We start from the raw sequence: 23,952 nt of genomic DNA on the forward strand, positions 1-23,952 counted from the left end.
TGCAGAGGAACTTAGGAGCCCTTGTGCAAGACTAATTTACAGGGTGAGTCTGTGGTAAAGAAGGCAAATGCAATGTTGGCATTTATTTCAAGGGAAATAGAATATAAGAGCAAGGAGATAATGCTGAACCTTTGTAAAACACTAACCAGGCTGCACTTGGAATATTGTCAACAGTTTTGGGCCCCATATCTCAGAAAGGATATGTTGTCATTGGAAAGATTCCAGACGAGGTTCACGAGGATGATTCGGGGAATGAAGGGGTTACCATATGAGGAACATTTGGCAGCTTTGGGCCTGTACTCACTGGAATTTAGAAGAATGCGGGGGATTGCATTGAAACTTACCAAATGTTGAAAGGACTAGGTAGGGTGGATGTGGAGAGGATGTCTCCTATGGTGGGAGTATCCGGAACTAGAGGGCACAGCCTCAAAACTAAGGGGCGTCCCTTTAGAACAGAGGTAAGGAGGAATTTTCCATGGGTATATTTAAGAAGGAAGTTGATTGTTTCCTGATCGGTCAGGGCATCAAAGGATATGGCGAGAAGGTAGGTGTATGGGTTTGAGTGGAATCTGGGATCAACCATGATGGAATGGCAGAGCAGGCTTGATGGGCTGAATGGCATAATTCTGCTCCTATGTCTTATGGTCTTATGGATAGACTAATATCTATTGAATGAAAACATCCAGGGGAATGGGCCTGTCGTAGTCTTCTTGCTTGCAGGCAGTGGCTGACCCCACGCAGTATTCCAGCACCTTACACTGGTGGGCATTTACCACTCCTGCTTAACTGCATTCTGCCACATGCTGAGATCAGCTGTAGGTACGAGGAGATTGGAGAATTGGCCAATAGAGTACTATGATTCTGCAAGATTTAAAACATAGAAAATAGAACAATACAGCACAGGGACATGCCTTTCAGCCCTCTATGTAATACTGTGCTAACTAAAGTTGTATCTGCACATGGTCCCCATCCCTCCTGGGTGTGACCCTCTGTTGGTCGCGGTTGACCATGGATGATGTATGCTAGCTATCTACGTTGTTGGTGCAGTGCCGTCTGTGGCTGGCAACACCAATGTGAGAAGCTAGTACACAAGCCAGGGTGGTACGATATGGAAAGCAAGCCGCTGCCCATGCAGTGGGCTCCCCCTCGCCACCCAGCTGATGAATCCAAAGGAATGGCAGAGACTGATACAGCTGGGTACCAACGACATCTCAGGAGTTGCCAGTCAGAGTTGAACTCAATGTAGGACTGCCTTAGGGATTCCAGCTCCGGATTGTTCCCCAGGGTTTACTCCGGAAGCATTCCCTATGAGTGGGCATAGCCGTGAGGCAATGTGGACTTGAGATTAGAGTTATCCTTCTCCTAGCAGAGCTACCAACCATGTTTCAAGGTGACAGTAACTCACCTTTGCCCCTTCTCCTGTCAGTAGAAACTATTCTGCCAGTCTCAGTAGCTAAACTGCTTGTAAAAGGCCAGGAGCTAGATTTGTTGTCATAGGCTATTTGAGATACACACCATTAAGAGCATTTAATAGGTAGTGACAGCTTATCCCCACTACAACCCCCCTCCTCCAGCTACGACAACCCAAGGAACCACATCCCTCCAATTCCTGCATATTCATGCGCCTATCTAAAAGCCTCTTTAGAACTTCTGTTGCATGAGGCACCCACCGTTCTCTGTGTAAAACGATTGCCCCACAAATCCTTTGAACTTTACTCCTCTTATCTTAAGCCCCCTAGTATTTGACACTTAGACCTGGGGCAAAGGTATTCACTATCTATTCTGTTTTTGCCTCTCATAAATCTACAAACTCCAGAGAAAACAACTTTAGTTTGTCCGACCTCTAATCCAGGTAACATCCTGGCAAACCTGTTCTGCACCCTTTCCAAAGCTTCCACATCCTTCCTGTAATAGGGCAACCAGAAGGGAACGCAGTACTCCATATGTCATCTCACCAGAGTTTTTTTAAAGGTGTAACATAGCTTTCTAACTCTTGAGCTCTTAATTGTTGACAGAGAAAGCAGCTAACCCCATCTTTCAACATCAGTTCTTGAGTACTGCAAGTCCTGGCACTTTAAATCCATGCCCAAATGTTGTTTAACTGGCCAGAGGAACTAATGCCTCAGCAATTTGCGTGGAATGGGCTGTTGGCGATGGTGATGAAGGTGGATACAATAGGGTCTTTTAAGAGACTCCTGGATAGGTACATGGAGCTTAGAAAATAGAGGGCTATGGGTAATTTCTAAAGTAAGTATATGTTCAGCACAGCATTGTGGGCTGAAGGGCCTGTATTGTGCTGTAGGTTTTCTATGTTTCTAACTTGTCAATCACTTGCTGAAGTTTCTATGACTCAATGAGTCAGAATCATGCAAGATATATAAACGCTGTGAAATGTGGCCAGAGTTGTCGAAAAGAAAATGCCAGAGGAAACCAAAAACAGAGTTGATCTTACAGATTGATAACCTAGAGGAAATCTATGAGCATTTTTTTCTGTTCTTCAACATTGTAGAAATGAAGAAAGATTGGATTAGTTTAGGTTGTGTTTTGTTTGTTTGGAAGGGTAGAGACTGAGGGGAGTTATTTCTCATAACAGAAGCCTCAAAAGCTTGAGGGCATCAATATGAAATAGTTGGTGGGTGGATTAAAGAGGAGATGAGGAAAAATGCATTCAATCAGAGAGTGGTGGGATATGGACCTCACATAGGGTCAGTCTTAGTAATCCTCAACTTCGCTCTCAAAATTCCTTGCAGCTAAGGCTTCGTAACTAGTTGGTGTGCCTGCATGTTTACTTATGCTTTTCATGTATCAGGGTCAAGAATCCTTTGTATACCAAACCTCATTTCTCTCTGCTTATTAAATGTTTTTATTTTTCTATTCCTTGTAAAATTAGTGTCACACTCTTATCCACATAGAACTCAATTTGCAATCTTCTTGCCCAGTCAGTTAATATATCTATTATTTTTGTAGCCACCTTGCTTCATCCTTACAACACGCTCACCAAGCTGCATTTGTACCTCCATCAAACTTGAATGCATTACATTTTGGCTTTGCATTAAATGATCAATAGAAATATTCAATAACTGAGTCTCAGTAAGCAAGTAGCAATTTTACATACTGGATCTCCAATGCTGTATTGAGGCATTCACTCGGTCAACCTGAAATGACCCGTTTATTCCTACTTTCCTTTCAGCAGTTCAACCAGTCTCCTTTTACTAAGTTCATATGTTACCCTAAACAGTGAGTTATTATTTTATGTAACCTTATTTGTGATATCAAAGGTTCAAGAAAGTTTAAAGTTTTTAAGGTACGTAATATACAATATAATTCGCCTTCTCCGTGTCATCGTGGAACAAGAAAAAGCATGGTAGCCAGTCAACGAAAAACACAACCCCCACTGGCACAAAAAACAAATCTCGCAAACGGCAACACAATCATCAGCCCACACCCCTTACCCCCTGCAATAAAAACAAACGAATCGGCAATAAGAACATCAAGCCACCAACCTCCAACCCTCCCACACACAAAAACTAACAGATCACACCAAACGACAACAAGGACATCAAACCCCCAAACCCCCAACCCCACTCTCGCTCAAAAAAATACTTACAAATCATTAGTTTATTACCATCAGATGTACTGAGGTACAGTGAAAAATTTTGTGTTGCATGCCACCCACATGATTACTCCATTTCATCTGTGCATCAAGCCAGTACAAGGGAAAACAGATCAGAATATGCAATAATGAAAAAGTGCAGTGCAGGCAGAAAATAATGTGCAAGACTGTAACACGGTCAAGAGGTCAAGGGTCAATCTTATCATATTGGGGGCCTGTTCAAGAGTCCAATTACAGTGAGATAGAGGCTGTCCTTGAGCCTGGTGGTGCATGTTTTCAGCCTTTTTTATCTTCTGCCCAGTGTGAGGAGGCAGAAGAGAGAATATCCAGAGTGAGTGGGGCCCTGGATTATTCTGGTTGCATTACTGAGGCAGTGTGAAGACTATGGAGGAGAGGCTGGTGGTGAGCCTTGTCCACAACTCTCTGGGCAGAACAATTGCCATACTAAGCCATGATACATCCAGACAAGATGTTTTCTATGGTGCATCGATAAAAATTGGAGAAGGTCAAAAGGAACATGCCAGACTTCTTTAGCTTCCTGCGGAAATAGAAATGCTGGTGTGCTTTCTTGTCCGTGGCATTCATGTGGTTGAACTAGCACAGGCTATCGGTGACGCTTACTCCTAGAACCCAGACGCTTTCTATCCTCCTGACCTCAGCGCTGCTGATGCAAGACTGCAGTGTATGCACTAAAAATCTTTTGAAAATTCAGAATACTCGTTTTTCTCTCCTGTTCATCATACGTATTCCAGAATTGACTATTTTTTTTACCAATAAACAAATGATTCCACTAGTTCGATCTTGTGAATATAAAGAGATTGCTATTTCTGACCATGCTCCTGTGCTTTTATCCATAAATCTTCCAGGTTTTCTTCAGACAAACAGATTCTGGCATTTTAATTTAACTTTGTTATCTGACAAGGATTTGTTAAGGTTCTTGGAGAGCCAAATTACTTTCTTTTTTGAAGAGAATACTATGGAGCAGACTTCTAGTCTTGTAATATGGATGCCTTTAAAGCATATATTAGAGGACAAATCACTTCTTATACTGCAAGTGTTAAGAAAAAAGCTAATAAAGAGAGAAGTAATTTAGCCAATCAGCTGAAACAACTAGATGAAGAATACACTTTGACTTCAGATTCTGTTTTGTATAAAAGGGTTGCAATTAAAACTAAATATGATTTTTTATTAACATATCCTATTGAAACTCAACTCCTAAAGGATAAAAGTCAATTTTATATTCATGGAGATAAAACCGGTAGACTATTGGCTAACCAAATTAAAACTTCTAGTGCTAAACGACAGATTAAAGAAATTTATAAAGCTAACGGTATTAGGACAACAGATTATTTAGAAATAAATAATACTTTTAGAGAATTTTATTCTATACTTTATAGTTCTGATCCTCTTAAAGATAATACTGTAATGGATAATTTTTTAGACCAATTAAATATCCCTACGCTTTCTGTTGATAACCGAAAACAATTGGATCAATGTATTTCTCACGAGAAAATAGCTGAGGCTGTACGCTCACTGCATTCAGGGAAAGCTCTGGGTCCTGATGGATTTTCTGGAGAATTTTATAAGGCTTTTTATTCTTTGCTTATACCTCATTTATGTTCAGTTTTTTCAGATTCTTTTAAGTCAGGTAGGTTGCCGCAATCTTTTTACGAAGCTTCTATTTTGCTTATCCTTAAAAAAAGAACCTAACTGAATGTTCTTCATATAGATCAATTTCCTTACTTAATGTTGATGCTAAAATCCTATCTAAGGTTCTGGCCCGTAGGATTGAAAATATCTTCCCATCTAACATTTCTGACGATCAGAATGGTTTTATTAAAAATCGATATTCTCATTTTAATATTTGTTGGTTATTAAATGTTATCTATTCTCCTTCTAAGGAAATATCAGAGTGTGTGATATCCTTAGACACTGAGAAGGCTTTTGATCGGGTTGAGTATTTAAAATTTTAGAAAAATTTAATTTTGTGTTCAACTTTATTCAATGGATTAAATTACTGTACTTATCTCAATTTGCTCAGATTCTTACTGATTCTCAGAACTCTAAACCATTTAAACTCCAACGTGGAACCAGACAAGGTTGCCCTTTGAGTCCTTTGCTCTTTGACCTGGCCTTAGAACCCTTAGCTATTGCTTTTCGAGAATCTAATGATATCACTGGTATTTTACGGAAGGGTACTATCCACAAAGTTTCACTTTATGCGCATGACTTATTGCTTTACATTTCTAATGTCGAAACTTCGTTACCTCTGTGTTTTCTTTACTCTCTTGTTTTAGTCAGTTTTCTGGATATAAATTGAACCTACACAAGAGTGAACTTTTTCCTTTGAATAATTTGGTATCAACTGATATTAACCTTCCTTTTAAAATTGTAAGAAACCAATTCACTTATTTGGGTGTAACAATTACTAAGAATTATAAATACCTATTTAAAGAAAACCTTCTTACTTTATTAAATTATATAAAAAGAACATTATCAAATTGATTGCCCCTTTTGTTATCATTGATTGGTCGAATTAATTCTATTAAAATGAATGTTTTACCTAAATTTACATACCTTTTTCAGATTTTACCCGTTTTTATTCCTAAATCCTTTTTTGACTCTCTGGACTCTATTTTATCCTCCTATATATGGAAAAATAAACATCCTCAATTGAATAAAGTCCATCTCCAAAAAGTTGAAAAGAATGGAGGTTTAACTTTTCCAAATTTTAGGTTTTATTACTGGTCAGTTAATATACGGAATCTCATGTTTTGTTTATACTATATTAATCATGAGGACTGTCTCGGGTGGGTTTCTTCAGAAGCTAACTCCTTTATCCTTAAGTAAGATAACTGAAAATGTGGTAGTCAAACATACTTCGAGGAATTGGATACAATTTAGAAAACACTTTAGTTTATTGAGATTCTCCCTTCCTAGTCCCATTTTTAAAAATTATCTCTTTAAGCCTTCTATGACTGATATAGTTTTTAAACAATGGGAAGGATTGGGCATTACATGTTTCCAGGATATGTTTGTTGGAGGAAGTCTTCCTTCGCTCGAACAATTGTCAACTAAATATAGTTTACCAAAAACCCATCTCTTCCGGTACTTACAAATCAGAGATTTTCTGCGATCTCAATTATATACACTTCCTAATAGTCCAGATAAGAACATATTAGATGAAAATCTTAATATGAAATCAATTTATAATGGTTCAATATCCAATATTTATGATATGTTGTTGGGAATGAGAAATTATTCTTTAGACAAAATCAAAAAATCTTTGGGAACAAGATTTACAGACTTCAATTTCTGAAGAGACTTGGAATGAAATTTTTAAATTGGTCAATACTTCATCGTTATGTGCTCGTCATTCCCTCCTACAATTTAAAGTGGTTCATAGGGCTTATATGACCAAGGATAAGTTATCTTGTTTTTATATGGATATATCTCCCTACTGTGATAGGTGTAACAATGGAGAAGCTTCATTTATTCATATGTTTTGGACATGCCCAAGTCTTGGAAACTACTGGAAGGATGTATTCCAAACTTTTTCTGTACTCTTTAAAGCAAATTTTAAGCCTAATCCTTTGACTGCCCTATTTGGTATTGTTGGAAGGAAAGATATGATCTTGAAGACATCTGATTTGCACATTTTGGTTTTTATCTCTCTTATGGGTAGGAGGACGCTTTTGTTTAAATGGAAGGATGCTGTTCCGCCTAACCGTGCTCAGTGGTTACGGAATGTTATGGCATGCCTAAATTTAGAAGAGATTTGTTGTTCAATTTCTGAATCTAACCAAGATGTTCAAAATTTGTGGGGGCTGTTTTTAAATTATTTTCATAATCTTTGACTTCTCGTTAAAGTACAGAAGTTGGTTAAAAGCATATTTTATTATCTGATAAGGTTTTTTTTTCTTTTTTTTTCTCCAAACAGCTTCGACTTTGGTAGTGGGTATAGATCTTTTTTTTTATAATACTGCTTATATTCAAATATACGAATTAATCTAATCTATATGAATATAGGGTAAGAAGTTCGTTAATGTGATTCAATATACTGTATCTGGTATTATATTTTTTTCCTTTGTTTTATAATATGTATTCTTTTGGACTCTGTATTCTTCTTTTTAGAAATCAATAAAAATATTGCAAAAGATAGAAAGAAAATCCAGATATAATCCATCCACTGAGATCTTTTTTGTTCTCTTTATAATGTTGACTGTGTAATGATACTGTCCAGCATTTTAGTGATATTAAATTTTAGGTCAATCTGCCAGAACTGGTCCAGAATCCAGACACATTTGCAAGATGGTTGTTAATGTATCCTCTGTCTATGGGTTACCTTTTTAAGAGTCTTGTGTTGCAAACTCTTTGGCACAGAGGATATATTCAGTTTTAGACCCATAAGATTATTTTGACAGCTTCACTGTCATTAGATTTCCAAATCTCCTTCATTTTTCTCGCACCGACTGTCTTTTGTGGTGATGGCAAGCATAAAATATTTGTATGATTATCATTTTCTCTCTGGGACCTATATTTTTATTTGTCATTCCTATTATATGGTAGTGGAATTTCTTAAATTCCTCAAAATACTCTCATAATGCGTCATGCTCTTCATCAACTTTCTGTTAATATTTGCTGTAGCTTGAAATCTTCCAAATCCTCTTAGCAATATTGCAAGCCTCTTCCTTTGATCTAATACAATTACTAACCTTGTATAGTTACACATGTTTTCATTTATTTACTTATTGACAAATCTTTTTATCTGGTTGAATTTACTTCAGCAAATACCCTGAATGTTAGTTTTATTTAGCTGATTTGTGACGCAATCTCACTGTTTCTACATCATTCTAACATACCGTAATCACTTAGGGGATCGATTACTGAAACTTCACTAATTAAATCTGGCTCACTATACAGGATAAAATCTAAGATAGACTGTTTTCTAATAGATTCCATGGTATATTGTCCAAACATGCAAGGAAGATCATATCATGACTACTTAAACAGGAGAGAGCAGAAAGGAAATAGAAAGACAAGGTTGAAAATGATGAGATCTTTGAACTAAGTGCTACGAGGGTGTATCTGTACTTAATTGCCTTGATCAAACTTAGCTCATCAATCTGTGGGCCGAAACACATAGTTCACATGACTTGCTTAATTCAGTTCAAGTGTCACCATGCACCGGCAGTAGAAACACAAGGTCTTCACAGGAGGGGGAGAGAGGGGGAGAGAGAGGGGGAGAGAGGGAGAGGGGGAGAGAGAGGGGGAGAGAGGGGGGGAGAGAGGGGGGAGAGAGGGGGAGAGAGGGGGGAGGGGGGGAGAGAGAAGGGGGGAGAGGGGGGGAGAAGGGGGGAGAGAGAAGGGGGGAGAAGGGGGGGAGAGAGAAGGGGGGAGAAGGGGGGGGAGAAGGGGGGAGAGAGGGAGGGAGGGAGAGGGGAGAGAGAGGGAGAGAGAGAGAGAGAGAGATCAAAAAACATCACTGGTAAGTTCACTCTCTGCCACATTACTAACGTTTAATGTCTGTCTTTCATGTGGTGAACTCACAATTTACTAATACTGTGCAATACCTTTGCAATGAAATTTAAAGGTAACTACTTTTAACTATAAGGATGTCAGTTTGAAACATGAAGATTTTAAATTCTGTTCCAAAAAACTGTCCTGCATGTACACTATGAATTACCTATCAAGTGGTTTATGCTAATTTAATTTGTCCATGCCAAAAGAAGATTAAAACCTTTGATGATTTTGTTTCACCTTTAATGCAAGCTTCCCTTACTTGTTTTTTTTTCCTAAGGTGATTGTAAACCCATCCAGACAGTACAACATACCTCTTGTTATTGCAACTATAGATGTATGGCTCAGAGATTGTTATTGCAACTATGGATCTGACTGGTTATAGTGACTATAGATCCCTCTTGTTATTAAGACTGTAGATCTGTGACTCAATTGATTTATGAGGAGGAAGGTGGCGGGGGAGATGGATTGGTAGATTTGCAGATGACACTAACGTTGGAAGTGGGTAGGATGTCGTCCACATAGACCCATTGCATCATAGATCTGTAGACGAGCAGCACGCAAACAGTCCCCTGGGTCACCAGCTGACCTGGATGGTATTTAACATTGTTACAGATGCTGCCATCCAGTGAACTGTAGACTATTTTATCACATCTGATCTGTGCTGTGTACATAGAAGAATCTTTAGGGAGTCAGGAGGGGAGTCTCATCTGCTGACCTGATCTTGTAACCCTAGTATGTATCCAGTTGAGATCAATGGCGACTTACAAGTCATCAATGCAGGGGACAAGACCATCATGAAAAATGCTTTCAGCAATACCCTAGGTATTCTTTCTGTGAGACATGACTATAACACTGGTGTGTTTTCCCCTTGATAACAGCTCCTGGCTATTGTACTCAGTTGAACTCTGCCTTGATGTTAAGTGTAGTGACTCTCACCTCAACTCTGGAATTCAGTTCTTCGGTCCATGACTATGATGGGGTTTTCTTATGCACAAATGAATAAAGTTCCAACCCAATCAACCTCTCTCCATTACAGAATATTCGAAATGCAGCCTCCCAAACATCTTGTATAACAGCCCAGCTTCTATGTTCAATGAATTGGTATCAAGAACTATGAGCCTGTGATAGATCTAGAACTAGATGGTCCTCAAAAATGATAGAAATAGATCTAGAAGCCTCTCAGGACTGTTGGACATGAAGCCTCTCTATATTGATAGACTTGGAACTTGGTACTCTTCATTACTGATGGTTGTAGACTGAAGTGTTCCTCAATGCTGATGGATGTACAGAATTAGGAACTTCTCCAAGTTAATGGGTGTGGAACTAGAATTCTTTGACCTAGTCCTTGACCCAGAAGGAGGAATTAGGAGCTTCTTGATATTCACGGACAGAATTTTGTGTCCTTGATTCCAATGAATGTGGAATGAGAGCTCCTGGGTCTTGTTGAAGAAGGAAATATTAACTGATCAATAATGACAATATTTAATTGGATAAACAAAGTGTTGTTGTATCTGTGATGCCCCTGGAGTGAGTCTTAGCCCACAGATCCCCAAATCAGTGATAGAAAGCCACAGATGAGCAATGACTGAAAAAAGACAATGGATTGTACTGGAAATGGGAGTCAATATATGTCAGTACCTCCTGTTGAACTTTGTCTTTTAGTGTGTTTTCCCCCTAGCCATCAGTCTGTGGTTTTGTATTGCCATATGCTCTTGTTTGTTTCATGTCCCATGTGCTCCTGTCCCCACTCCTGCTCTTGTATTACTGAGTACTCCACCTCTCACCGGTTTCACATTGTTACCTGTTCTGCTGCCACTTCTGTCTCATTGTGCTCCACCTATCACCTGCCTCTCAGTGTATTTTAGTCCTGTTTTTTCACCTGTTTGTTGTCTCCCAATGAGTTTCCCTGAGCCTTTCTAGCATTCGTATCTGAACTCTGTCTGTACAAATATCGACTCTGCCTGTTTCCCATTCTGGTTTTTGGATTTCTCTGGAATTTTTGATCTCCACCTGAATTTTGATGCTGACTTTGTTGCCCCTCTGGATTTGCTACTCAGTAAATATCACAGTGTGCACAGTACTTGTCTGCAATTGGTTACTTGCTTCAGCGCCCTGACAATATAACAAAGGAGAAAACAGAGCAAGAAGTTGGTAGTAGGTTTGACAGCACACATCAAGGAACACATGTTGAAAGAGAAACTATTCTGAATCCATTAACAAATATGAATTGTGTTAACATTCCTATAAAACCTTACCCCTCTAATGAAATCTTTTCAGTCTACTCATTCCTGGCTTGCATTGCTGCCTCATCAATCATTCCTTGCCACTTGCAGCCTTGATTGTCAGAAAAATCTAATTCCTAGATAAAAAACTGGAAGCTTAATATGGAGTGACAAGAGGAATGAAAATAACTCAATTGACACTAATAACTGAAAGTTTCTGAGAGAAAGTTGTGAAACTGTAATTTTTAATGCTTTGTGCTCCGTACAATGTGCCTCCTTGTTCTAGAAATTCAGTTTAAAGACTTCATAATCATCTGCCTACATAGGAGGTTCAAATGGGAAAACTTCATTCAATTCTTGCTGAGATGCCAGGTTCTGGGAACATTAACCCACCACTATCATAGTTTTTGGATTCCTTTTCTGACTGCTGTAGAGTGTAAGGCTGGATTCCACAACGTTTCTTCAGCAAATACTCTCTCTTTTTCTCTCTCTACACACACACACACACACACACACACACACACACACAGAGTATGACTCAACAACTTAGGATCTGTCTTCAAAATTTCAAGTAACCTTTGGTTCCGTCTAAATGGGAATTTATTATTTATTGTTCAGGCACCAAAAAGATTTGAACAATGGTAAAACTCCTGAATTGGAGGCAGTGGCAAGCCTTACCCCACAATTTGTTTCTATAATATAATAGTGCAATTTTAATTGTCAGTGAGTCAACAAAGTTAATGAAAGTTTCATTTTGTTGGGAGACTTCCGGGTCATCAAGGGAATGGCGGCGTAAGGAAAAGGTCTCTCGACAAAAAAGAAGGTAAACTGCCCCAAAATCGAATTTAGACAAATACTTAATATTGCATAACTATATTAATAAAAGGGGCAAGGATGATGTCTAAGAACAAGAATAAAAAGTCCACTTCGAAGGCTGATAAACATAAAGAGATGCAGCAAGGCGAAGGGCCTAGCTCTCCCACGGCAAGCCAGGACAGAGATAATGAGGGGGAATCGGTGACTCTGTCTTTGATTCTCGGAGAGATTCGCGAGTTCCGACAAGATAACAGCAAACAGCTGGAAGATATTAAAGGAGAAATAGTAAAAACTAACTCGCGGATAGATGAAGCCGAAGCAAGGATTGTTGGAATTGAAGAGAAGCTACAAAATGCCGAGGAAGTGATAGCAGAAATGCTGAAGCTACAAGACCAACTCCAGTGGAAACTAATAGATCAAGAAGGCCGCTCGAGAAGGGAAAATGTGAGGATCTACGGAGTTCCCGAAGGAACCGAAGGTAAACCCGGATTGATGATTCCCTTCACAAACAACAGGAATTCTGCAGATGCTGGAAATTCAAGCAACACACATCAAAGTTGCTGGTGAACGCAGCAGGCCAAGCAGCATCTATAGGAAGAGGCGCAGTCGACGTTTCAGGCCGAGACCCTTCGTCAGGACGGAGGGTCTCGGCCTGAAACGTCGACTGCGCCTCTTCCTATAGATGCTGCTTGGCCTGCTGCGTTCACCAGCAACTTTGATGTATGTTGCTTGATGATTCCCTTCGTGGAGAAGCTGCTTAGAGAGAACCTTGATATACCGGCCGCAAAAGACCTACAGATAGAAAGGGCTCACCGCGCGTTGGCACCACAGCCTCCGGCAGGCGCCCAGCCCAGATCGATTCTGATCAGATTTCTCAGTTACAGAACGAAGGAAGAGGTGCTTAAAAGAGCATGGCAAAAGAAAGGTTTCTTGTGGAACAACTGTAAAATCAGTTTAGACCACGACTACGCACCGGGGATTCTTGCCAGACGGAAGGAATATACGGAAACACGGAGAGTCCTGAAGGAAAACAACATCAGATTCCAGACCCTGTATCCAGCTCGGCTGAGAGTCTTTTACGATGAAGGGACAAAAACTTACGCTACGGTGGAGGAGGCAACGTCGGACCTGGCGGACCGGGGACTACCTATTAAAGTTATCACCCAACCGGAGTCGCTACTGGAGAGGATTCGGCAGAAGTCGTGGCAGTTAGTGGGGCGAGGACGCTCCACTCGAACCAGAGTGTCAAACTACAAGGAAAAGCTGCAAATATTCAGACGCGAATGTACAGAGAATACAGATTAATTAAGAGAAATGACTGAAAAGAGTAAATCGGACTTAAAAGTAAAATGAAAACTGGTAATTGAAAATAATCTAGGCGGAATAACTTGAATGATAGCAATATGGTCGAGACATAAGTAGGAGAAAATTCTCTATGATTATTCAAACTGCTGAGGGCCCTCTAACACAGGGTGAAGATAGAGGTTATCCCTCTGAACTGAGGCGGGTCGGTGCTCAGGCCTCACTGTGGGAAGTCGGGGAAAATTTTCAAATGTTATACGTTCAGAAATGTCTAGGGTGTGGTTATATGTCTTGGTTTCCTGTTGAGAAGGGATTGCTTACTGTTTGGTTAGAAAAGGAGAGTGCTTTTTTTCTACTAGAGAAAAATGCAAACTGAATTGGTAAAAATAATTTCCTATAATGTTAATGGGGTTTTGAATCCAATTAAAAGAAATAAGATTATGTCTAAATTGAAAAAAGAGAGGGCACAAATAGCTTTCCTCCAGGAAACACATATGAACCAATCTGAACATGGAAAATTAAAAAGAATGGGCTTTAAACATGTATTTTATTCATCATATAAATTGAGTCACAAAAGAGGGGTAGCTACTTTAATATCAAGTACTCTTAATTATGAACATATTTCAGAGACTAGAGACAAAGAAGGACGGTTTGTAAAAATCACAGGAAGAATAGAAGGTACAGAAATAACATTGCTGAATGTTTATGCTCCTCCAGGTAGTGAATGGTCATTTTATAGACACATTTTTGACCTAATGGTCAGTTCTCGAGGGGTAGTAATTTGTGGAGGGGATTTTAATATTAGATTAAATCCTATATTAGATTCTTCAAGAATAGTTACTCAGAATAAACCTCTGACTCGGAAAGTGAATTCGTTGATGGAGGAGTTGGGAATTATAGATGTCTGGAGGGAATTACACCCTACTAGTAAAGATTATACATATTACTCTTTCCCTCATTCAGCCTATTCAAGGATAGACTATTTCTTTATCTTTAATACAGATAGCCTTAGGATAAAAAACTGTAATATTGCAACAATTGATCTGTCGGATCATAGCCCAGTCTCTATGTCTCTAATCCTGGAAAGGAAAATGAGGAAAACACTATGGAGGCTAAACTCACATATACTTAATAACCCAAAGTAATGGAGAGATTAAGGGGAGAAATCAAAGAATATCTAGACCTTAATGACACGGGAGAAACATCACCAGTGATTTTATGGGATACATTGAAAGCTGTACTGAGAGGGAAAATTATTTCCATTACTACTCACATGAAAAAAATCAATGCACAAAAATTAGCAGACCTTCAAGGAAAATTAAAACAACTTCAAGTTGGAGATAGCAACAAAAGTAATTCAAATCGAAAACAGGAAATTAGGAAATTGCAAAGTGAAATTGATGATATTTATACATTGGAAACTCAAAGAAATTTTCTTTACCTGAGACAAAAGAATTATGAAGTAGGAGGTAAATCAGCTAGATTATTAGCATATAAATTACGAAAACAACAAGCAGACAATACAATTCATAAAATAAAGAATCCAAAGACAAAGCTTGTGGAGAGTACAATAGGGAAAATTCAAGAGAGTTTTGAAACGTATTATCGAGAGCTGTACTCCCAACCCCGGGCCCCCAATGAGCCCTATATAGACAGTGTATTGAATTTTTTAGATCTACCTAAACTTACAGATTTACAAAATGAAAGTTTATTAGAACCAGTAACTGTCAAAGAACTGAACGTGGCCATCTCTAGGTTAAAGGCTGGAAAGTCCCCGGGTTCTGATGGGTTTACCTCAGAGTGGTACAAGTCCCTGAAGACACAGTTAGCCCCATTACTACTTAACACCTTTAATTGGATCTTGCAGAGAGGAGAAACTCCACCTTCCTGGAGAGAAGCGATTATTTCAGTTATTCCTAAAGAGGGTAAAGATAAACTAGAATGTGGCAATTATCGGCCAATTAGTGTTCTTAATTTAGATTACAAACTATTTACATCTATATTAGCGCGCAGATTGGAAAAGCTTTTACCTGGCCTAATCCATTTAGACCAGACTGGATTTATTCAACAAAGACAAACACAGGACAACATAAGGAGAACTCTGCACATATTAGAACAGGTTAATAAGAACGAGACAGAGACAATGGTAGTAGGATTGGACGCTGAGAAAGCTTTTGATTCGGTTAGTTGGGCATTCCTATACAGAATGTTAGGAAGATTCGGCTTTCAAGAAAGGTTTATTAAAGTAATTCAGACTCTGTATGACAGCCCAACAGCCCGAATTAAGATAAATGGGGACCTCTCTGACTCCTTCATTTTAGAGAGAGGCACTAGACAGGGATGCCCAATTTCTCCTCTCCTTTTTGCGCTATATATTGAACCACTTGCCCAACTAATAAGACAGAGCAAAATCGTAAAAGGTATCAAGGTGGCAGGGATTGAACAGAAAGTGGCGTTATTCACAGATGATGTTTTGGTCTATCTGAGTGAACCAGAAAAATCATTTATAGGATTGTTTACACTGTTGGATGACTTTGGGAAAATATCAGGTTATAAAATAAATGTAAAGAAAACGCAGGTTATGTCCCTAAATTATACACCATCCAAAAAATTGCAGGATACATACGATCTTAAGTGGGAAGCTAAATCATTAAAATATTTAGGAATAACCCTGCCGAAGGATCTTTCAACACTGTCACAGGTAAATTATGGGCCATTAATCTCAGAGATAAAAGCAGATATGCATAGATGGAATCTTATCCCCTTTTTAAGTTTAAATTCAAGGATAAATACTATAAAAATGAATATTCTTCCTCGGTTTTTTATATCTTTTCCGTACTTTACCAGTGGAGGTGGATGATAATCAATTCAGGGAATGGGACAAATGGATTTCCCGCTTCATTTGGCAAGGAAGGAAACCTAGAATTCGATATAACACTTTACAGTTAGGGAAGGAAAGCGGAGGTATGGTTCTTCCTTGCCTGAGAAATTATTTTTATGCCTCACAGATAACCCCTCTGTTATATTGGTGTAATAGGGAATATAAGGCTAGATGGAAGGAAATAGAATTTGGATTAGTTGACAGTTTTCCTCTTCAGGCCTCAATAGCTGACAAAGGATTGATGGCCCAGTTGGAAAAATTTAATAATGCTTGGATAAATCTTACATTAAAAGTATGGCAGAAGGTGGTTAATTCATGTGGAATTAATAACATGCTAAAACTCTTTAGATGGTGTGCATATGATACCGAATTCCTTCCCAACAGAGGAGATAAAAGATTTGAGCTATGGATAAAGAAAGGTCTTACAACCTACCTCTCATTTATAGATAAAAGAGTATTACAAAGTTTCCAAATCCTGCAGGACAAACATGGCCTAGAACATAATGACTTTTTTAGGTACCTTCAAATACGAAACTATGTTAACCAGAGTTGTAGATATACAGACCTATCAACAGTAGAATTAGAATTTTTCAAGATTCTGAATTCGGCTTGCAGTTCAATACCTAGTAAATCAGTTTCTCGCCTATATAATGCACTCTCCCATGCTAAAAATGTAAATACACTGTATATTAAAGAGAAGTGGGAGAAAGAAGCGGGGTTGGTACTTTCAGAGGAGGCCTGGGGGAAAATCTGCAGCTTTCAATGGTCCTCGACTAATTCTTTGACTTGGAGAGAACATTGTTGGAAAAACATTATAAGATACTTCAAGACCCCATATCAGGAAAAATATAAAGATACAAATGTGATGTGTTGGAGAAGGTGCGGCTCTAAGGAGGCAAATCATTTTCATATTTTCTGGGATTGTCCTAAATTAAGTCTATTTTGGGAAGGTATTCATAGAACATTAGTTAAGGTACTTAGGTCCCAGATACCTCTGAACTTTGAGACGCTCTATTTGGGGCATGTATCGTTCCTTGAACAGAAGGAAGATATAAAGTTGCTGCAGGCCCTCTTAGCGGCAAGTAAGAAATCAATCACTAGAAAATGGCTAAATCCAATACCACCTACATTAGAAGATTGGTACGAAATTATCTTGGAAATATTTAAAATGGAAAAGTTGACCTACTCCCTGAGAACTCAAAAAGAAACATTTTATCGAATCTGGAATAAATGGATTGAATATATAACCCCAATGCGAGCAGACTTTAGATGACTCTCCTAATGATTTATATTGCTCTTCTCATCAACACAGTAATATTGCTAACGTAAGCACCCCTAGTCTAAATGTTTGTTGTTGTTTTTTTTTGGAAAATAGAGAATTAACACAAGTAAAGGGAAAGATTTGGGAAAGGGATTAAAAAAATGAAAAAATTAAGTAAATAAGTATATAGGGATTGGATAATTATGTCTGCGGGCAGGAACAAGCATGAACAAATTGGGATATAAACACCTACAATGGTTGGTATATAGGCTTGTATGCAACATTTTGGACCAGTGGAAATGGTCCAGAAGGGTTGTATGGAAACTATTATTACCATTTTTCTTAACAACTAATTTCATTACTTAGCCTAATAGGTTAGATTTACCACAGTACATAATTATCTATTTAAATGTTTATTTTGCTTTTATATCATCTCAATGTGTACTTAAGAATGTACAAATAATTGTAGTTTTATACATATAAAAAAATGGAAAAGGTTATATGTGTGAAAAAAGTACATGATAATTGTGAACTCCTTATCCAAATAAAAATAAAATTAAAAAAAAGAAAGTTTCATTTTGTTATTTTATTTTTCTGCTGCCTTCTGCTTCACTCTTAACTTTATTCCTTTTCCAAATTCCCTCCCCAACCACCTTGTTGAGAGTTTCTGTTCTTCAGCATCTCAGTGTCCCTGGAGAAATACGGACAATAGCTTTGCGTAAATCACTTTCAAAATCTGCCTTGCTTCACTTATCAGCTGATTCAGTCATTTAGGTGTTCTTTCTCTTGAAGCATGGGTTATGTAGGATGGATGAGCATAAGTGCTTCCCAGGATGAGAAATGGAGAGGATGGGATGATGAGACTATAACTCCACAAGCTGTTCATTGGAGCCTTTATGGTCTTTCACACATATGTAGTTACATTCTGCAGGTTTTGGCAACAACACCATATACAGTATCATGCTAATGTAGGAGACAAACACACACATGGGCATTCATGTGCGTAAGCAGAGATGCACGTGCGGACATATGTGAACATGAAAATGTAAATACATATGTGGACACACATAACCACACAAACACACGCGTACACGTTTGGTAGGTTAAGTTCAGAGATATTCATTGATTTGTGAAATCATTACCAGCGATAGCTTGTATTATCCATGTTAACCAGCTGGCTGGAAATAGTAGGGAATAGTAGACTGCTGATCAGCAGGTGAAAGACTTGCTTAACACAAATTCCAATGAGGGTTGGTGAGGAAGAAAGTGACCTACCAAGAGACAAAAGGCCTCTCTATCAACACAACGTGAACTAACACACTTGCACATGCTGAAGAGCAGGAAAATTAGATGGTAAGAACTTTGAAAAATTCAGAGAGGGTGAGAAACTGGACTGTGGTACTGATCCAGTGCATTGGGTAGCACTATGTTAGTCTCTGATCGAGTATACTGGTTGGTTCTCACCCAGTGATTGTTTGGCAGTGTAGTCAGTATGGAATTAATGATTAGAAATGCAGTAGGAGCTGAACCAGTGTACTTATTGACAATGTACTCTACACCAATCCAGTGCACCAATGTGGGCACCGACCCACTCCACCCAGTGACCTGCTCTACTGACCAGCACTAATTGTTGCTTGATTGTAGATCCCAGGGTCTTTCCAACAATATATGTTAAGTCAAGGGATGGATAAGTTTATAGAACATAGAACATAGAATAGTACAGCCCACAATGTTGTGCCAACCCTCAAACCCTGCCTCCCATATAAGCCCCTACCTTAAATTCCTCCATATACCTGTCTAGTAGTCTCTTAATCTTCACGAGTGTATCTGCCTCCACCACTGACTCAGGCAGTGCATTCCACGCACTAACCACTCTCTGAGTAAGAAACCTTCCTCTAATTTCCCCCTTGAACTTCCCACCCCTTACCTTAAAGCCATGTCCTCTTGTATTGAGCAGTGGTGCCCTGGGGAAGAGGCGCTGGCTAGCCACTCTATCTATTCCTCTTATTATCTTGTACAACTCTATCATGTCTCCTCTCATCCTCCTTCTCTCCAAAGAGTAAAGCCCTAGCTCCCTTAATCTCTAATCGTAATGCATACTCTCTAAACCAGGCAGCATCCTGGTAAATCTCCTCTGTACCTTTTCCAATGCTTCCACATCCTTCCTATAGTGAGGCGACCAGAACTGGACACAGTACTCCAAGTGTGGCCAAACCAGAGTTTTATAGAGCTGCATCAACGACAACAAAATTTTCCACTTTTTGTTTGCCTGCTTCAACAATTGAATCATATTTGTGGATTTCTGAACATTTGATATCCTCCTGGAACCAAATGAGTTTCAAAAAATTGATGGCTCTGCTATCTGGTGGAGGGATATGGGTCATATACAGGCAGAAGGCGTTTAGTTGGATTCGGCAGCTTGCATGGTGCAGACATCGTGGGCTGAAGGGGCTCTTCCTGAGCTGTACTGCTTATCTTCTGCATTCATAAACTTTTTGTAAGATCTGGGATTTACGGGAGACCTCCATCCTCCCAGATAACCACAACTGCACCAGGTGCATCAAGCTGCGGTTCCTCAGAGAACGCGTTTAGGAACTGGAGCTGCAGCAGACAGAGGTGGTGATAGACAGGAGCTAGAGAAAGGTATTCATCTCAAAGTTGCAGGAATTAGGTACCTGGGTAACTGTTAGGAGAGGGGGAAGGAAATGGGCAGCCAGTGCAGAGCATCCCTATGGCTGTTCCCCTCAATAATAAGTATACCATTTTAGATACTGTGTGGGGGGTGGGTCGCAGCAACCAGGTTTCTGGCACGGAAGAGAAAGGAAGAGAAGAGGACAACAGTTATGATAGGAAATTCTATAGTTAGAGGAGTAGACACAAGATTCTTTGGATGTGGAAGGGACACCCGGATGATATGTTGTCTTATAGCTGCCAGGGTGAGGATGCCTCAGATCTGATCTGCACTATTCAAAATGGATAGGGTGAGCAGCTAGAAGCCTTGGTATAAATGGCATTGGTAGAAAAAGGGAGGAGGTCCTGAAGAGCTAGGAAGAACGCTGAAAAACAGGACTTCCAGGGCAGTAATCTCTGGATTACTCTCTGCCTGTGCCACGCAGCAGTGAGGGTAAGAATAGGATGATTTAGAAGGTGAATGTCTGGCTGAGGAACTGGTGCAGGGAGCAGGACTTCAGATTTCTGAATCTCTGGGATCTCTTCTGGGGAATGAATGATCTGTACAAAACGGGTGGGTTATACATCTACCCAAAGGAGAGCAATATCCTGGAGGGCAGAGCTGTTGTGGAGGGTTTAAACTAATTTGGCAGGGGGACAGGAAATAGAATGATAGGGCTGAAGATGCAATGGACACCGTCATGAAAGGCAGGCTGATGACAGGGGAAAATTGCAGTCAGTGGAATGAGTTGAAGTGTTATATGGGGACACAATTGAATACAGGACTGAAGGTGTAATATTTGACTGCACACCGCATATGGAATAAGGTAGACCAATCTTGTAGTACAGTTAGAGATTGTCAATTATGTTGTTGTGAGCATCTTTGAGTCGTGGCTGAAAGAAGATCCTACTTGGGAGCTTAACATCCAAGGATACAAACCGTATCAAAAGCCAAGTAAGCAGAGGGGGTGGGGTGGCTCTTTTGGTAAAAAATGAAATCAAATCCTTAGAAAGAAGTGACATAGGATTGCAAGATGTAGAATTCTTGTGGGTAGAGTTAAGAAACTGCAAGGGTATAAAGACTCTGATGAGAGTTACTGTATATACAGACCCACAAACTATAGCCTGGTTGTGGGCTACAAATCACAATGTGATATAGAAAATGCATGTCAAAAGGGCAATGTTACAGTAGTCATCAGGGATATCAATATGCAGGTAGATTGGGAAATTCAGGTTGGTACTGGATTCCAAATGAGGGAATTTGTAGAATGTCTGTGAGATGGCTTTTAAGAGCAGCTTGTGGTAGAGAACAACAAGGGATTGGCAATTCTGGGTTGGGTGATGTGTAATGAATTCCGTAGAGAGTTTAAGTAAAGGAACCCTGCAACTTGAGTAGGAGAAACTGAAGTCAGATGTATCAGTATTACAATAGAGTAAAGGGGATTATAGAGGCATGAGAGATGAGCTGGCCAAAGTTGATTGGAAGTGTACACTAGCATGGATGACAGCAGAACTGCAATAGCTGGAGTTTTGAGGAGCAATTCGGAAGGTGCAGGATAGATATATCCTAAAGAAGAAGAAATAATTTAAAGGCAGGATGAGGCAACTGTGACTGACAAGGGAGGTCAAAGCAACACAAAAGCAAAAGAGAGGACAAGTTATATGATTAGGAAGCTTTTAAAAACTAACAAAAGGCAGCTAAACACAGCCATAAGGAGGGAAAAGATGAAATATGAGGGTAAACTACACAATAATATAAAAAAGGATACCTACATATTTTCCAGATATATAAAGAGTAAAAGAGAGGTGAGAGTAGATATCGGATCTCTGGAAAATAACACTGGAGGGTAGTAGTGGGTGACAAGGAAATGGTGGATGACATAATAAGTACTGTGAAAAACACTAGCAGTATGCTGGAAGTTCAAGAGTGTCAGGAGGCAGAAGTGAGTGTAATTGTTATTACTAAGGAGAAGGTGCTTGGGAAGCTGAAAGGTCTGAAGGTAGATGAGTCACCTGGACCAGATGGACCACACACCAGATTTATGAAAGGGGTGGCTGGGGAGATTGTGGGGCAGTGGTAATGATCTTTCAAGAATCACTAGGTTCTGGCATCATTCTAGAAAACTGGAAAATTGCAAATGTCACTCCACTCTTCAAGGGAGGCAGAGAAAAGAAAATGATAGGCCAGTTAGCCTGACCTCAGTGTTTGGGGAGATGCTGCAGTTGATTATTAAGGATGATGTCTTGGAGTACTAGGAGGCACATGATAAAATAGGCCAAAGTCAGTATGGTTTCTTTAAGGGAAAATCTTACTTTACAAATCTGTTGGAATTCTTTGAGGAAATAACAAGTACTACAGAGAAAGGAGAATTGGTGGATGTTGTGAACTTGGAATTTCAGAGGGCCTTTGACAAGGTGAGACCCCTGAGGTACCCGATGTCATCCTCCCTGCTCACTGTCTTGTGGATGCAGCACAATGGGACATTGAATCCATTGTGCAAGCTGCTCAACAGAGCGAGGCAGCCCCTAGTCAATGCCCCACTAACCGTGTTTATGTTCCCAGCTCTGTCCACTCACAGGTATTATAGTGGGGTCATTCTTCCTGGTTATCCTGCCGCCCTGGAACCAAGTGTACTCAGGCCTTCATCAGTCAGCGGTTCTGGTGGCCTCCATGGGAGATGACATCCATGACTTCGTCTCAGCCTGCTCGTCTGTGCTCAAGGCAAGAACTCTAACTGGTCACCTGCTGGTCTGTTACAACCCCTGTCTATCCCCAGGAGACCCTGGTCCCACATTGCCCTGGATTTTCTCTCCGGTCTTCCCCCATCAGATGGCAACGCCACCATTCTCACAGTAGTTGATCGTTTCTCCAAGTCTGTACACTTCATTCCTTTACCTAAACTCCCCTCTGCCACAGAAACAGCCAAATTACTGGTACTGCATGTTTTTAAATTACATGGTTTACCTGTAGATATTGTGTCAGACAGGGGCTCTCAACTCACATCCAACTTCTGGAGGGCATGCTGTAACCTTCTGGGTGCCTCTGTATCTGTCTTCAGGATTCCACCCACAGACCAATGACCAGACTGAGCGGGCCAACCAACAGCTAGAGACTGTACTGCAGTGTCTGGTCTCCCAGAACCCCTCTGCATGGAGTCAGCAGCTACCCTGGGCCCAGTACACCATAAACTCTCATCCGTCCTCATCCACCGGTCTGTCACCCTTCGAGTGCTGCCTTGGCTACCAACCTCCACTATTTCCTGCCCAGGAGGAGGAGGTTGGCGTTCCATCTGCCAAGGCACTCATCCACTGTTGTCAGCAGATGTGGAGGTGCACTCGCTCTGCCCTTCTCCATGCCTCTGCTAGGATCAAGTGTCAAGCTGACCGCTTATCGCTCCAAGGCCCCACGTTACCACCAGGGACAGCGTGTGTGGCTTTCAATCCAAGACCTGCCTGTCAAGGTGGATTCCTGCAAGCTCGCCCCTTGCTTCATTGGCCCCTTTCCCATTGCTAAAGTCATCAGCCCTGCTGCCATCCATCTCAAGCTCCCCTCCACTCTCTGCTGCATTCATCCCACCTTCCATGTGTCCTGCATCAAGCCTTTCATGAGCCATCTCCTGTGTCTTGTCCCCAAACCCACCCTCTCGGATGGCTCATTGATGAG

The sequence above is a fragment of the Mobula hypostoma genome, chromosome 9 (genome assembly GCF_963921235.1).
Source record: "Mobula hypostoma chromosome 9, sMobHyp1.1, whole genome shotgun sequence".
In the NCBI taxonomy this organism is placed as follows: Eukaryota; Metazoa; Chordata; class Chondrichthyes; order Myliobatiformes; family Myliobatidae; genus Mobula; species Mobula hypostoma.